Source organism: Ipomoea triloba, chromosome 13, assembly GCF_003576645.1.
Source record: "Ipomoea triloba cultivar NCNSP0323 chromosome 13, ASM357664v1".
Taxonomy (NCBI): domain Eukaryota; kingdom Viridiplantae; phylum Streptophyta; class Magnoliopsida; order Solanales; family Convolvulaceae; genus Ipomoea; species Ipomoea triloba.
In genome coordinates, this window is record NC_044928.1 from 3,127,144 (window position 1) to 3,141,503 (window position 14,360).

Here is a 14,360-nt window from a genome sequence, read left to right on the forward strand (position 1 = left end):
TGAAGTAATCCAGCATCGGAATCTAAAAGATGATTCCATTGTGAAAGCTGGCGTAATCACGAGGAATGACATATTATGCAATTGTTGTTGTGAAGTGCTATCTATATCCAAGTTCAAGAAGCATGCTGGTTTCAAGCTGAACCATTCCTGTTTGAATCTTTTCCTAGAATCTGGTAAGTCAGTCTTGTTAGCTAGCATGTGCAACTACTGTGCAATTTGGAATACAGTAATACCAAGTGGAGATGTTGTTTCATGATGAAATTTACAATTTGTGTGATGGTGGATTTGAGGGGTCATTCAATGAGCATCAAATTTTTACTGAGGTGTTCTTTGAAAATAGTGAAAGAAAAAAGAAGTGTCAATGTGACTGGACTTATCAATTGTGAATCTGACGACGGCAAAGAAACCACTCCATGCTTCCCAGGCAGTGTGAATTCTGCATTTGTGGTGTCTAAGGATTCTTACTGCAAAATAGAGGAAAGCTCTAAAGTAAAAAAAGCTCAGTGAGAAACGGTTGATGCCCTCAATGGACATCATCAATGGGCATGCTCCAAAATATAGGAAAGTATCAGGGAATGAGAAAGATATATTAGCGTCTGATTGCAAGACCAGATTCTCTGAAATAAATAGAAAGGGACCCTGTGGTAAAAGTGGGTCAAAGAAACTTAAGAAGTTATGTCTTAGCATTCATAAAAAACCCAACATCCAAATCTGCAAACAACAGGCCATTTGGTAAACCCAAACCTCTGACAAAGCAAAAGAGCAAAAAAGGTGGTTGCAGGTTAGTTCTACGAAGCCTTAATAGGGATGAAAAGCACTTTGTAGAAGGGGAGTGGCCTTCTTTTGCTTTAAGAAATGTATTGTCATGGTTAATTCATTTTGGGGTAGTTTGTATTGGTGAAGTAATCCAGTATCGGAATCTAAAAGTTGATTGTGTTGTGAAAGCTGGCATAATCACTAGGAATGGCATACTATGCAATTGTTGTGGTGAAGTACTATCTATCTCCAAGTTCAAGAGGTATGCTGGTTTCAAGCTGAACCATTCCTGTTTGAATCTTTTCTTGGAATCTGGTAAGTCAGTCATGTTAGCTAGCATGTGTAACTACTGTGCAATAATATAGGAAGGTATCAAGGAATGAGAAAGACATATTAGCGTCTGATTGCAAGACCAGATTCTCCGAAATAAATAGAAAATGGACCCTGTGGTAAAAGTGGGTCAAAGAAATTTAAGAAGTTCTGTCTGGAGGATGATGATCTTTTGATTTCAGCTATCATAAAAAAACATAAATATCCAAATCTGCTAAAAAAAATATATAAAAAAAAAAGAAAAGAAAAGAAAAGAAAACATGCCCTTTTGTAAACCCAAACCTTTGAGAAAGCAGAAGAGCAAAAAAGGTGGTTGCAGGTAATAGGAGTGGAAAGCACGTTATAGAAGGGGTGTGGCCTGCTTTTGCTTTAAGAAATGTATTGTCATGGTTAATTCATTTTGGGGTAGTTTCTATTGGTGAAGTAATCCAGTATTGGAATCTAAAAGATGATTCCGTTGTGAAAGCTGGCGTAGTCACTAGGAATGGCATACTATGCAATTGCTGTGGTGAAGTACTATCTATCTCCAAGTTCAAGAGGCATGTTGGTTTCAAGCTGAACCATTCCTGTTTGAATCTTTTCCTGGAATCTGGTAAGTCAGTCATGTTAGCTAGCATGTGCAACTACTGTGCAATAATATAGGAAAGTATCAGGGAATGAGAAAGACATATTAGTGTCTGATTGCAAGACTAGATTCTCTGAAATAAATAGAAAGGGACCCTGTGGTAAAAGTGGGTCAAAGAAACTTAAGAAGTTCTGTCTATAGGATGATGATCTTTTGATTTCAGCTTTCATAAAAAAACCCAACATCCAAATCTGCAAACAACAGGCCCTCTGGTAAACCCAAACCTCCTGAGAAAGCAGAAGAGCAAAAAAGATGGTTGCAGGTTACTTCTACAAAGCCTTAATATGGGTGGGAAGCACTTTGTAGAAGGGGAGTGGCCTTCTGTTGCTCTAAGAAATGTATTGGCCTTGTTTGGTAAATAATCAGCCTATCAGCCAATTTTGGCTTATTTGACCACTATTAATTGTTTGACTTGGTTAAAAAATCAATATAAGTGTTTGGTTAATAAGCTTTTTGTAACTCCAAAATGCTAAAATTTAAAAGGCTACTCAAAGCAGCCTTTTCAATTAGCTTTTTGAGAAATGAAATTATACCAAACAGCTATCATCTAACAGCTAATTTATCAAACAACTTTCTACAATCAGCTAATGTTATCAATAAATCATACCTTCTAACCCAAACAACCAACCCAATCAGCTAACAGCCATTTACCAAACATATCCATTGTCATGGATGATTCATTTTGGGTAGTTTCTATTGGTGAAGTAATCCAGTATCGAAATCTAAAAGATGATTCCGTTGTGAAAGCTGGTGTAATCACTAGGAATGGCATACTATGCCATTGCTGTGGTGAAGTACTCTCTATCTCCAAGTTCAAGAGGCATGCTGGTTTCAAGCTGAATCATTCATGTGTTGAATCTTTTCCTGGAATCTGGTAAGTCAGTCATGTTAGCTAGCATGTGCAACTACTATGCAATAAAATAGGAAAGTATCTGGGAATGAGAAAGACATATTTGAGGTGCATCCCTTATGACTAGAAAATTCATTCTGCTAAGTAGTAAGTGGTATGTTGCTTTAAATGCAGAATGCAACTCAAAATTATTAGTTGTCCTTACAATTATGGAGGAATGTTTTTTCTTCCAATGGTGGATTTTACAACAGGCATACTGCATTAGAAAACAGTAGGCATTCAACCAACAAAAAGAACCATACTGGCAACTTGATTGCAACTTGCAGCAAATTCTGCTGCCAGGGAATGTGTTAGAGGCCTGATAAATTGTATAGAGAAGGTATGTATCTTTTTGTTCTGGAAAAACCAAACATCTTAAACCAGCTATTAGTTATTAAGGTCTATGCATTGTGTACTTGCACGCATTAACTTTATTGTGGCACCAGATGTTGAGCTCTTTCAAGGTTGAGAAACTCGTGAAATCTGCCATTCCCAGTCTAGTGGAGATATTGGTACTGGGTTTCGGTTTCAAACCCTTGGAAGAAGAGGAGAGAAGTAGCTTGAGCAACAACAACCTAATGCTGTTTCCTAGAACTATGTGGCTAAAGACCAATGTCTCAAGGTAGACAAGCTGACAGGTGAGGCATTATTTTCTCTTTCCCCTTGTTTCAAGTAAACTTTCTTCTGCCCGGAAATGTTAGTAAACTGGAAAAGATGCACAAAGCGGGAACAAAAGATGCTTTGCGTTCAAAGGAAGTTGATCCTGCTATGTCAGAATTGAAACCAAAGAACTTGGAGCTTGGCAATGGTGGTGGTAATAGTCTACACAGTAGATGGCCAATATGCTTCACTGAGGGATCAGTAAGCAGCCAGGCTAGTCTTTAGAGTGCCATTGAGACATTAGAGGGAGAAACTATTTGCCCAAAGTATGTACATTTTAAACATTGGACAAGAATAGATTATGGGTGTTTCCCTAATTGCATTTTTACCCTGGAATGCATTGCTGTAAATGTTGGATATCTTTAGAAAAAAATGAAGAAATTTTACTTAGAGCCTAATATTGTATGTTGAGGAGGGACAAATTACTTGCAAATTTGTTGGATAAGAATAATTATATTAAATTATGTATTAATTATGTGCAAAATAGGTGTTGGGTAAGAATTAAAGTGAGTTGAAGTGGGCACAAGGTAGAGACTTCATAAAAAGGTTTAAGTATAACATCATGCATAACACTTCATTAAACGGAAGAGACTTTTAATAGAAGATAGAGACACTCATAAGAGTTAAGTCAACAAAAGACATGATCAAACATAAAATTAAACAAAAGGGGTATTTTAATAGAAAACTTAACAAAGCAATAAAGATTCCTTTTTTTTTTTTTAAATAAGCAATAAAGATTCTAATTAAGCAGAAGAGTTAAACAAACAAAAGAGATGTTTTTTTATAAAAGACCATACGAAGTAGAGTATGCTATTAAACAAAAGAGTTAAAACATTACAAGAGTTTAAAAGTCGAGATCCAAAGAAAAAGTTTGATAACTAGTGGAGTAAAGCATTAGAAGAGACAAATAGGATATATTAATAATTGCTTTTATAGCATAGTGGTAGTGTATTCGCTTTGTAAGTGAAAGGTCGTGAGTTCAATCCTCGCTAGGAGCTTTTACTACGAAGTCTCATTGAGTGAAAGTACAAGTTAGTTGTGCCTTAAAATCCATTGCTAAGTCTTTTTTTGTAGGCAAATGTGTTTTACTTTTTGACTTTTTTTTTGTCTTGTTAACGCGATGTTTAGACCATTCTTGATATTTGAGACCAATATATAACTCCTTTTTCAGTAAATTTGAGGTTGTTATCAGTAGGCATTTCAAAATCAAGAATATTGAACCGGAACAATAAGAAAGTTTTTTTATTAAAAACATTACTAACACGATGTTAGCGTTAGTCTCGAGACACAAATATGCAAAATTTTATGAATTTTTTAAAATGTCAACAACTTTTTAGATGGTTGGCAAATTTTGAGGGGTTTTGACAGAAATAAACGATTTTTAAAATTGATGGACAAAAATATAAGAATTTTGAAATTTGGACAAACATAAGCAAAACATGTTTGGAAAATGTGTTTTTGCCTTTGACAGAGCTTCACACGCATCTCCAAAATGTGTTTTTAGTTTCTTATTATTTTTTTTTAAATACCTCTAACGCATCTCCCAAATGCGTTTGAAATATTTGGATGGAATATGTCAAACGCATTTGGGAAATGAGTTTGACAAAACACAATATTATACATCAAATGTATTTGAGAAATGCATTTGACGTATTATACGTATTATACGTTAACATATTCAAAAAGCATTTTCCAAATGCATTTGACTAATTTTTAATTTTTTTAAATACTCGCTTGAGACTGACGCTACCACTATTTTTAAAATTTTTTTTTTCAATCTTGGTTTCTCCGGTTCAATTTTCTTGATCTTGAAATTCCATGATTTTATGGATTCAACTACATTTGTTAGAATACTAAAATAAGGAAAATAGTACTTGTACTCCCAACTTTTATTCTTTCTCACAAATTTTGGATGTAAATAACTTTTTCTGAACACACAAGATGAAAATCTCTTACCCATTCTTGTCACATCAGGGAATATAATTGATGGTGTAGAATTTGGGGGTCTTTATAGTAGAACTCCTAAAACAAATATATATTGTTGAATCCATAAAACCATGCATGACATTTGAAGATCAAGAAAATTGAACCGGAGCAACAAAGAAAAAATAAACATTACTAACATGGTGTCAACGTCGGTCTCGAGTAATAAATATGTAAAAGTTTATGAATTTTTAAAAATTTGAAAACTTTAGGTGATTAGAAAATTTTGAGGGGTTTAGACTAAAATAGACGATTTTAAAAATTGGTGGACAAAAATAGAAAAACTTTTAAAATTTGGAAAAACAGACAAAACGTGTTTGGAGAATACGTTTGAATATTTGACCAGGCTTCAAACACCTCTCCCACATGCATTTATACTTTTTGATTTTTTTTTTAAAAAATATTAACTCAATCACATCTCCCAATTGCATTTTAGATATTCGGATTGAATATATCAAATGTGTTTGTCAAAACAATTATTATACATCAAAATGTATTTGGGAAATGCGTTTGATGTATGCTACGATAAAATATGCCAAACAAGTTTGACAAAAATTTTTAAAAGATAAATTGGCTTGACTCTACCCACACTACTAAAAATGAATTTTCCAAATGTCTTTAATAAAATTTTTCAAAAAAAAAAATGGCTCAAGACTGACGCTACCAATGCCACTATTTTTATTTTTATTTTTTATTTTTTATTTTAAAACTTTCTTTGTTGCGCCAGTTAATTTTTTTTAAATATATATTGAGATTCCATGATTTTATGGATTCTACTATATTCGTTAGAATATGAAAACTAATATTGTTTGAATCCATAAAATCATGACATGGCAAGATTAAGAAGATTGAACCAAAGTAACCAAAAAAGTTAAAAATAAGAATAAAAATTATTGAAACGGTGACAAAGTCACTCTAACTAACACGACTTATGTCAGTCTTGAGTGGAAAATAAAAAACTTTATGAATTTTCTAAAATTTCAACAACTTTTGAGGACCTTGTAAAATTTTTAAGGGCTTTTGACTGAAATAGACGGTTTTAAAAATAAGTGGACAAAAATGGACAATTTTTTAAATTTGGACGAATGTAGGCAAAATGTATTTGGAAAATGCATTTATGCCATTGACCGAGCCACAAACTCATAGCCTCTTTATTATTCTTTTGAACTACTTCTAATACATCTCCCAAATGCGTTTAAGATATTCAGATAAAATACGCCACACATTTGGAATTGTGTTGATAAAAAAAAATATTATACATGAACTACATTTCACCTATTATACAATAACATATGCCAAACTAACCTAATGAGGTAATTCAAGTGGCAAGTGAGCTCTCTTTGTGGGGAAGAATTTCAGGAGAACTCGGATTCGATTCCCGCAAGTGATGATTCCCTTTAGGCCAGGACCCTCGGCCTATATATATTATACCTAATATTTATTTTTATATTTACAAGACAATTCCAAGTATATATAACTTCCAAACTTAAACCCTCTACCTTCAAGCTAATCATGTTGTATGTATTCTTACTGTTTTTTTGTTATTAACTGTTCTTACTGTCATAATATTTAATGAAATATCACAACTTAATTATGTGAGTTGATTGTTTATTATTTATGATATTATATAAGATAACAAATAATAATACAATTTAACTTAGGTATTTTTTGTAAATTTTTTACAAGTATACTTTAAAAGACTTAAAAATGGAGGTCTTAAATAGGCTCAAAGCCTATTTATGATCTATTTTGAAGCCTTTTTAAAAGCCTATATGTTAAATAGGCTTTTAAAAAGGCTTCAGGCCAGACTAGGCCAACTGTAGGCTTAGGCTTGAGCCTAAAAAAAAGCCTACATACAGGCCTACGCTCAAGCTCAGGCTTTAGATTTTCATAGTAGGCCCAAGCCTAAATTTCTAAAGCTCGGCTCGGCCTAACCTATTTCCACTCCTACTCCCGGTGGTAAATTTACCAAAAAAAAAAAAATTGGCTCCACGCTACTAATTCTTTTTAATTTTTCTTTTCTTTTAACTTTTTTGGTTGCTATGGTTCAATTTTCTTGATATTGACATTCTATTATTTGATGGATTCAACTATATTTGTTAGAATATGAAAACAAATGTAGTTTCCCTCCATGGTAAGCCATATCACAACATTTCGAATTGAGCAGGGGTTGAACTCAGTCAACCCGACCAACGTCCAACATCTTAGCATGTCAAGATATAAAAAAACTTGAACTGGAATAACCAAGAAAGTTTAAAATCAAGGAATAAGAAAAATTCTGACATAGGTGTCCGCGTTAATCAGACTAACACTATATCTGCGTAAAACTTGAGTAAAAAATAGGTGGTTGGAAAACTTTCAAGGTTTTAGACTGAAATACACAAGTTTTAAAATTAGTAGACAAAAATGAACAACTTTTTAAAATTTGAAAAAACATAGACAAAATGAGTTTGAAAAATGTTTGTGCCTTTAACTGGGATTCAAACTCTTCTACCAAATGCGTTTTTAGTTTTTGATTTAAAAAAAAAACACCTCAAAAGATATTATCGGAGGGAACACATCAAATTCATTTGAGAAATACATTTGACAAAAAAGATATTATACATCAAACGCATTTGGAAAATGTGTTTGATTATTTTAATATTTTCTATGCTAAAATATGCATGCCACCAAACGCATTTCCTAAATGCATTTTACAAAATTTTTGAGAATTTTTTTTTGACTCAAGACTGACGCTGCCCGTACCTCTAATTTATTTTTTATTTTAAATCTATATTGCTTGCTTCGGTTCAAATTTCTTGATCTTGAAATGCCTTGATTTTATGGATTCAACTATATTTGTTTTCCTTTTCAAACAATTGTAGTTGTTGAAACCATAAAATCATAGAATTTCAAGACGAAGAAAATTGAACCGGAGCAACCAAGATAGTATATAATTTTTTTTTTTTTTAAATAGTGGCAAAGGTAGTGTCCCTCTCGAGCCAATATTTTTCTTGAAAAATTTAGTCAAATTCATTTGGGAAATGCATTTCAAATATTTTATTGTATAATACATCAAATGCATTTGATGCATACTATTTTTTTATCAAACGCATTTTTCAACTGCTTTTGACGTATTCCATCCAAATATCTCAAATGCATTTGGGAGATGCGTTTGAGATCTGGTCAAAGGCACAAACGCATTTTCTAAATATTAAAAGTTGTTCATTTTTGTTGTCTCATTTTAAAAATCATATATTTTCCAACCACCAAAAAAATTGAAATTTTTGAAAATTCATAAAGTTTTGTTTATTTTTTACTCAAAAATAACATGGGTCATGTTAGTTTGACTGACGCTAACACCGTGTCAATAATTTTTTAATTTTTTTACTTTTTTTTTGTTGCTCTTGTTCAATTTTCTTGATTTTGGCATGCCATGATTTTTTTGGGTTCAACTACATTTATTTTCGTATTCTTAAAAATGTAGTTGAATCCATAAAAATAAGTTTGAAAAATCATAAAATTTTGTCTTTGGGTGTTCAGAGTTTTTTATGAGAAATACATGCGCTATTTTGACTAAGAAAATTTTATTTTCTATCGAATTTGTAGGGAAAATTATATTATTGTTTTAATTATTGAAAAATACATGTATTATTTTCAAAAAAAAAAAGAGCTCCAAAAAGCCTCTTAACCATATATATGTTGAATTCATTTGCAAGTTGAAACTGACACAGAAAGTGCAGCAGCTGAGAAGTAAACCTCCACCATGCAATAGACAATCTCACAGAAAGAAACATATATTTCATGGAAGGGCATTGGACTGAAATGTGGAAAAATGGAAGGTATTGAGCAAAAGCATGTTGCTTTGAAACATGGTTGGACTAAGGGTGTGTTTGGTTGGTGGGTTTAGGCATAACGTATGGGTATCAAAGTGATTGTTATTGTTTGGTTGATAGGTTTTTAGAATGCGATGATGATTTTGACATTCAACATTATCTAAAGTCTAAACTCCTCTCATTAGATTACTTGAAGTAGGGATAGACATTGAATTGCCAACAAGGTTCAAGGTGGATGAACAGAAGAATGGCATCAAAGCAGGACATGAATGTTATTGGATAAATGGTTTTCAATTACGAGATATCTGACTCGATTGCTACTTGAACAATGGAATCTACAGTTGTGGTTGCAACGATTTCTCCATACAATATTGTAGGAAGAACTGTGATGATTCAAGATCTATACTTTATCCTGGTAAAAAAAGTATAATTGAGCTAACAACTAATATTTTTGTTGTCTAAAAGAGAAACAATGAAAAGATCAGCTGTTAACAAAGTCATAGCTTCTTTATCACGATAAAAGACAAATATTGAATCACTACAGTTCACGACTACAATTCCCTTGTTGTTAGGGAAGGGATGGTGTTGACCTTCAAAATTATCTAAAGAAGCATAAGATGGTTGATGCCAATACTATATGTCATTAACATAAAAGGCATGACTCATCTTATTAGGTTACTTGAAGTAGGGAAAGACATTGAATTATCTGCAAGGTTGAAGGTGGATGAACAGAATAATGGGATCAAAGGAGGACAGTAATGCTATCGGACAAGCAGACTGTTCTAAATTGCACCAACACATTAAGAGGCCATTGTATGATTGGTTTCAGGCAGCTTTTTAATGCAAGTACTCTTCCATGTAAAGTAGCATAAGCATTCTGATTATTTTTAGGAGTGTTGCAACAATAGTTTAATTATTGAAGAGACACTGGGATATTTCAGAAAGTAATTCCATGGTGACATTTTGAAAACAAGAGACTGGTTGGTACATTCGAATGAAGAAATTAAGAAAAAAGGATTGTTGGTTTAGATGGGTTTGGTAGTTTCTGGGGTGACCATTTCTGGTAAGAAATCTAACAACTCAGTATTATTGCCATATCAATGACCCATAAAAGCTTTTATATGCTATAAAATACGACTACTCTCTCTGTGTTAGTATAAATGATTTTGAATGGGGGGTAACACTACCGCTACTTGAACTGTGGAATCTACAGCTGTAGTTGCAATGAGTTCTCATCCCATATTGTAGTAGCAAATTGTGGTGATTCAAGACTTGTCCCTTATCATGGTAAACAAGCTATGTCTTTAACAACTAATCATTTCCTTTGTTTCTTTTCGAGACAATGAAAATATCAACTAATATTTTCATTGTCTCGAAGAGAAACAATAGAAAAGATCAATTGTTAACAAAGTCATAGCTTACTTCTTTACCATGATAAGGGACATGTATTGAATCACCACAATTTGCTACTACGATATGGCAACGAGAACTCATTGCAACCAAACTGTAGATTCAACAGTTCTAGTAGGCAATAGGGATATCCCTCAATTCACCTTTTCTGTTTGGTGTTTCAAAACCACTTATATACAAAGTCATTCAAGAAAGGGATGATAATGTTGACATTCAACATTATCTAAAGAAGTAAAAGATTGATGCCAATATGCCAATACTATATGTCATTATCCTAGAAGGCACAACTCATCTCTTTGGATTAGTTGAAGCAGGAATAGACATTGCCTGCAAGGTTCAAGGTGGATGCACTAAAGAGTGGCAAGAAAGAAGGAAAGTAATGTTATTGGACANCTAAAGAGTGGCAAGAAAGAAGGAAAGTAATGTTATTGGACAAGTGAATTGTTATATGTCACACCAACAAAGCAAAGCACATTGAGAGGCAGTTGTATGAATGGTTTAAGACAGGTTTTTAATGCAAGGCGATTGGGAAAGCAACATCATTTCCCTGCAAATTAATTAAATTGCCCTTTCAAAAAAAAATCTCACGGCCAAGAAAACTTTTGAAGTAAATAACACTACTCTTCCATGTATAGAAGCATAAGCATTCAGATTATTTTCAGGAGTGTTGCACTAGTGGTTTAACTATTCAAGATATTTCAGACAGTAATTCCATGGTGAAATTTTTAAAACAAGAGACTGATATGTGGAAACATATTGGAAATTGTTGTTATTCTTGGATTATTTAGATCTTGTATTCTTTTTAAACCTGTAGAAAAGCATTGGAAAATGCCCTTGGTGTAAAGAAAATTGATTTTGAGAATTGGAATGAAGAAATTAAGAAAAGGGAAGAAGCAGGTGGTGGTGGCAATTCTAGAGGGGATTGTTAGTTGGTTTAGATGGTTTGGTGGTTCCTGTGGTGACCATTTCTGGCAAGAAAGCTCGACGATGCAGTATTATTATTGCCATGGAAAAGACCCATAAAAGCTTTTATATGCTACAATTAATATGACTACTCTCCCTCTCTATTAGTCTGTAAATATGGAGCAATATGATTTTGAATTGCATCTGTGGACATTGCAACTCACATAAAACAAATTTATTGACTGTACTGAGAAGTTCTTATTTTCTATTTATCTCATCACAAGTTTTCTTGACTGTTTTGAAAGGGCAGTTTCATTTACAGGAAAAATAATGTTGCTTCCTAATAATGGAATCTACAACTGTGGTTGCAATGATTTCTCCATCCCATATTGTAGGGCAAGCTATGGTGATTACGATCTTGAATCACCACAATTTGTGACTACGATATGGGCAACCACACTGTAGATTCAACAATTCTAGCAGGCAATAATAGAGATATCTCCCCATTCAACTTTTTGTTGTTGTTTCAAAACCATTTATATACAAAAGTCATTCAAGGAAGGGATAATGATGGTTGATGCCAATACATTGAATTAGAAGTAGGGATAGACATTGAATTGTCTGCAAGGTTGAAGGTGGATGAACAGAATAATGGCATCAAAGGAGGACAGTAATGCTATTGGACAAGCGGACTGTTCTAAATTGCACCAACACATTGTATGATTGGTTTCAGACAGCTTTTTAATGCAAGTACTCTTCCATGTAAAGAAGCATAAGAATTCTGATTATTTTTAGGAGTGTAATTGCAACAATGGTTTAACTATTCAAGAGACACTGCATGGGATATTTCAGAATGGTGACATTTTGAAAACAAGAGACTGGTTGGTACATTCAAATGAAGAAATTAACAAAAAGGGAAGAAGCAGGTAGTGGTGGAAATTCTGGGAAGGATTATATTGTTGGTTTAGATGGGTTTGGTAGTTCCTGGGGTGACCATTTCTGGCAAGAAACACAGCAAGAAATCTGACAACTCAGTATTATATATTGCCATTGCAATGACCCATAAAAGCTTTTATATATATGCTATAATTAATATATGACTACTCTCTATCTGTTAGTATAAATGGTTTTGAATTGGGGGGTAACACTACCGCTACTTGAACTGTAGAATCTACAGCTGTAGTTGCAATGAGTTCTCATCCCATATTGTAGTAGCAAATTGTGGTGATTCAAGACTTATCCCTTATCATGGTAAAGAAGCTATGACTTTAACAATTGATCATTTCCATTGTTTCTTTTCGAGACAATATTTTCATTGTCTCGAAGAGAAAAAATAGAAAAGATCAATTGTTAACAAAGTCATAGCTTACTTCTTTACCATGATAAGGGACATGTATTGAATCACCACAATTTGCTACTACGATATACGACGAGAACTCATTACAACCAAACTGTAGATTCAACAGTTCTAGCAGGCAATAGAGATATCCCTCAATCTACCTTTTCTTTATGGTGTTTCAAAACCACTTATATACAAAGTCATTCAAGAAAGGGATGATGATGTTGACATTCAACATTATCTAAAGAAGCAAAAGATGATTGATGCCAATACTATGTCATTATCCTAGAAGGCTCAATTGGACAGTGAATTGTTATATGTCGCACCAACAGAGCACATTGAGAGGCTGTTGTATGAATGGTTACATTTCAGACAACTTTTTAATGCTGGGCTATTGGGAAAGAAACAATATTCCCCTACAAATGAAACTGCCCTTTCAAAAAAAGAAGCATATAGTCAAGAAAACTTGTTTATCTATTCAAGAGACTAGTTTTAGTATTGATGTTATTCTTGGATTATTCCTTCTTTTTCTTTTTTTTTTTTGGTACCTACAGAAAAGCATTGAAAAATACTCTTGGTGGAAGAGAAAACTGATTTTGACAATTGGGAAGAAGAAATTAAGGGAAGCAAACAAGCTTGGCCATTCGGTATTAATGCCATAAAAGCTTTTATATACAGCATTTAATATGAAAATATGAAACTGCATATACGAAAATTGCAACTCACATCAAACAAATGTACTTCCTATCCTGTTTTGTCTAATATAAAAATGTATACACGACATTTGAATATTTATCCTACTCAATGTAACAGCAGAGAGAGAGAGAGCCACAAAAGTATCAACAGTAGTGGAACAATTATGCCCCATGATGGCATGCAGAATAAGCATGGAAAATAACAGAAAATCTACTCTCATCTCTAATCTACAGGATGTCACAACCTAAGTAATTTCTAGCTCAACATCAGGTACAACAAAGGGCTCTGTCCTGTACTAAGTCGTTCTCATTTTCCTCTTGATTCAGCAAGCCATCAGGGAGTACAATTCAATGCTGATCTGGTATTTTGTCCTTCAGAATTTCATGCAAAGATTTTGGACCTCAAAAGTCTTGTTTTACACCTAGACTCTTAATCCGCTTTGTCGGGTTTGTGCAATTAAGCACATTTCATGAAAACTCAGATCTGTGTGCCATAACTTCCTTTCCTTGGCAAAGTACCATCCATCCCCCTCTCTCTCACATTACCATGGATTATTCTAAGAGACTCAGTGTTATACTCATTGTCAAAATTTTCAATAGAATCACATAAATCTTCTTCAAAAATGATTGTCATATCTGGATATTCAAGGTTATACTCTATATTTTCCTCAAAATCATATCCTAAGTACTGACCATCAAGCTCTCCACCAGCCACATCATGTTGCATCAAGTAATCATGATTTTCATACCCCAAGTCTGATCTACCACCAACAAGAACATAAAAACCAGGCAAGAACTCCAACAACTCTTCTCTCTCCACATCATCATCCAACTTCATCTCCGGGTATTTTCATCAGCTGCTCTTTTTGGATTAGTTTTAAATGAATTAGGAAGTGTTTCAACTGGGGCTGAGCCTGTTCCATCCCCACCCCCTCCCCGCCACAGATGTCTTTTT

General features: G+C 33.6%; 1 non-coding gene across 1 annotated transcript; it reads left to right on the plus strand.

The window, feature by feature from the left end:
* The first annotated feature begins 4,186 nt into the window (after positions 1–4,186).
* Positions 4,187–4,258, plus strand: TRNAT-UGU. The gene has a single exon. It is a non-coding gene; the product is annotated as a tRNA-Thr (tRNA).
* Positions 4,259–14,360: the final 10,102 nt, after the last annotated feature.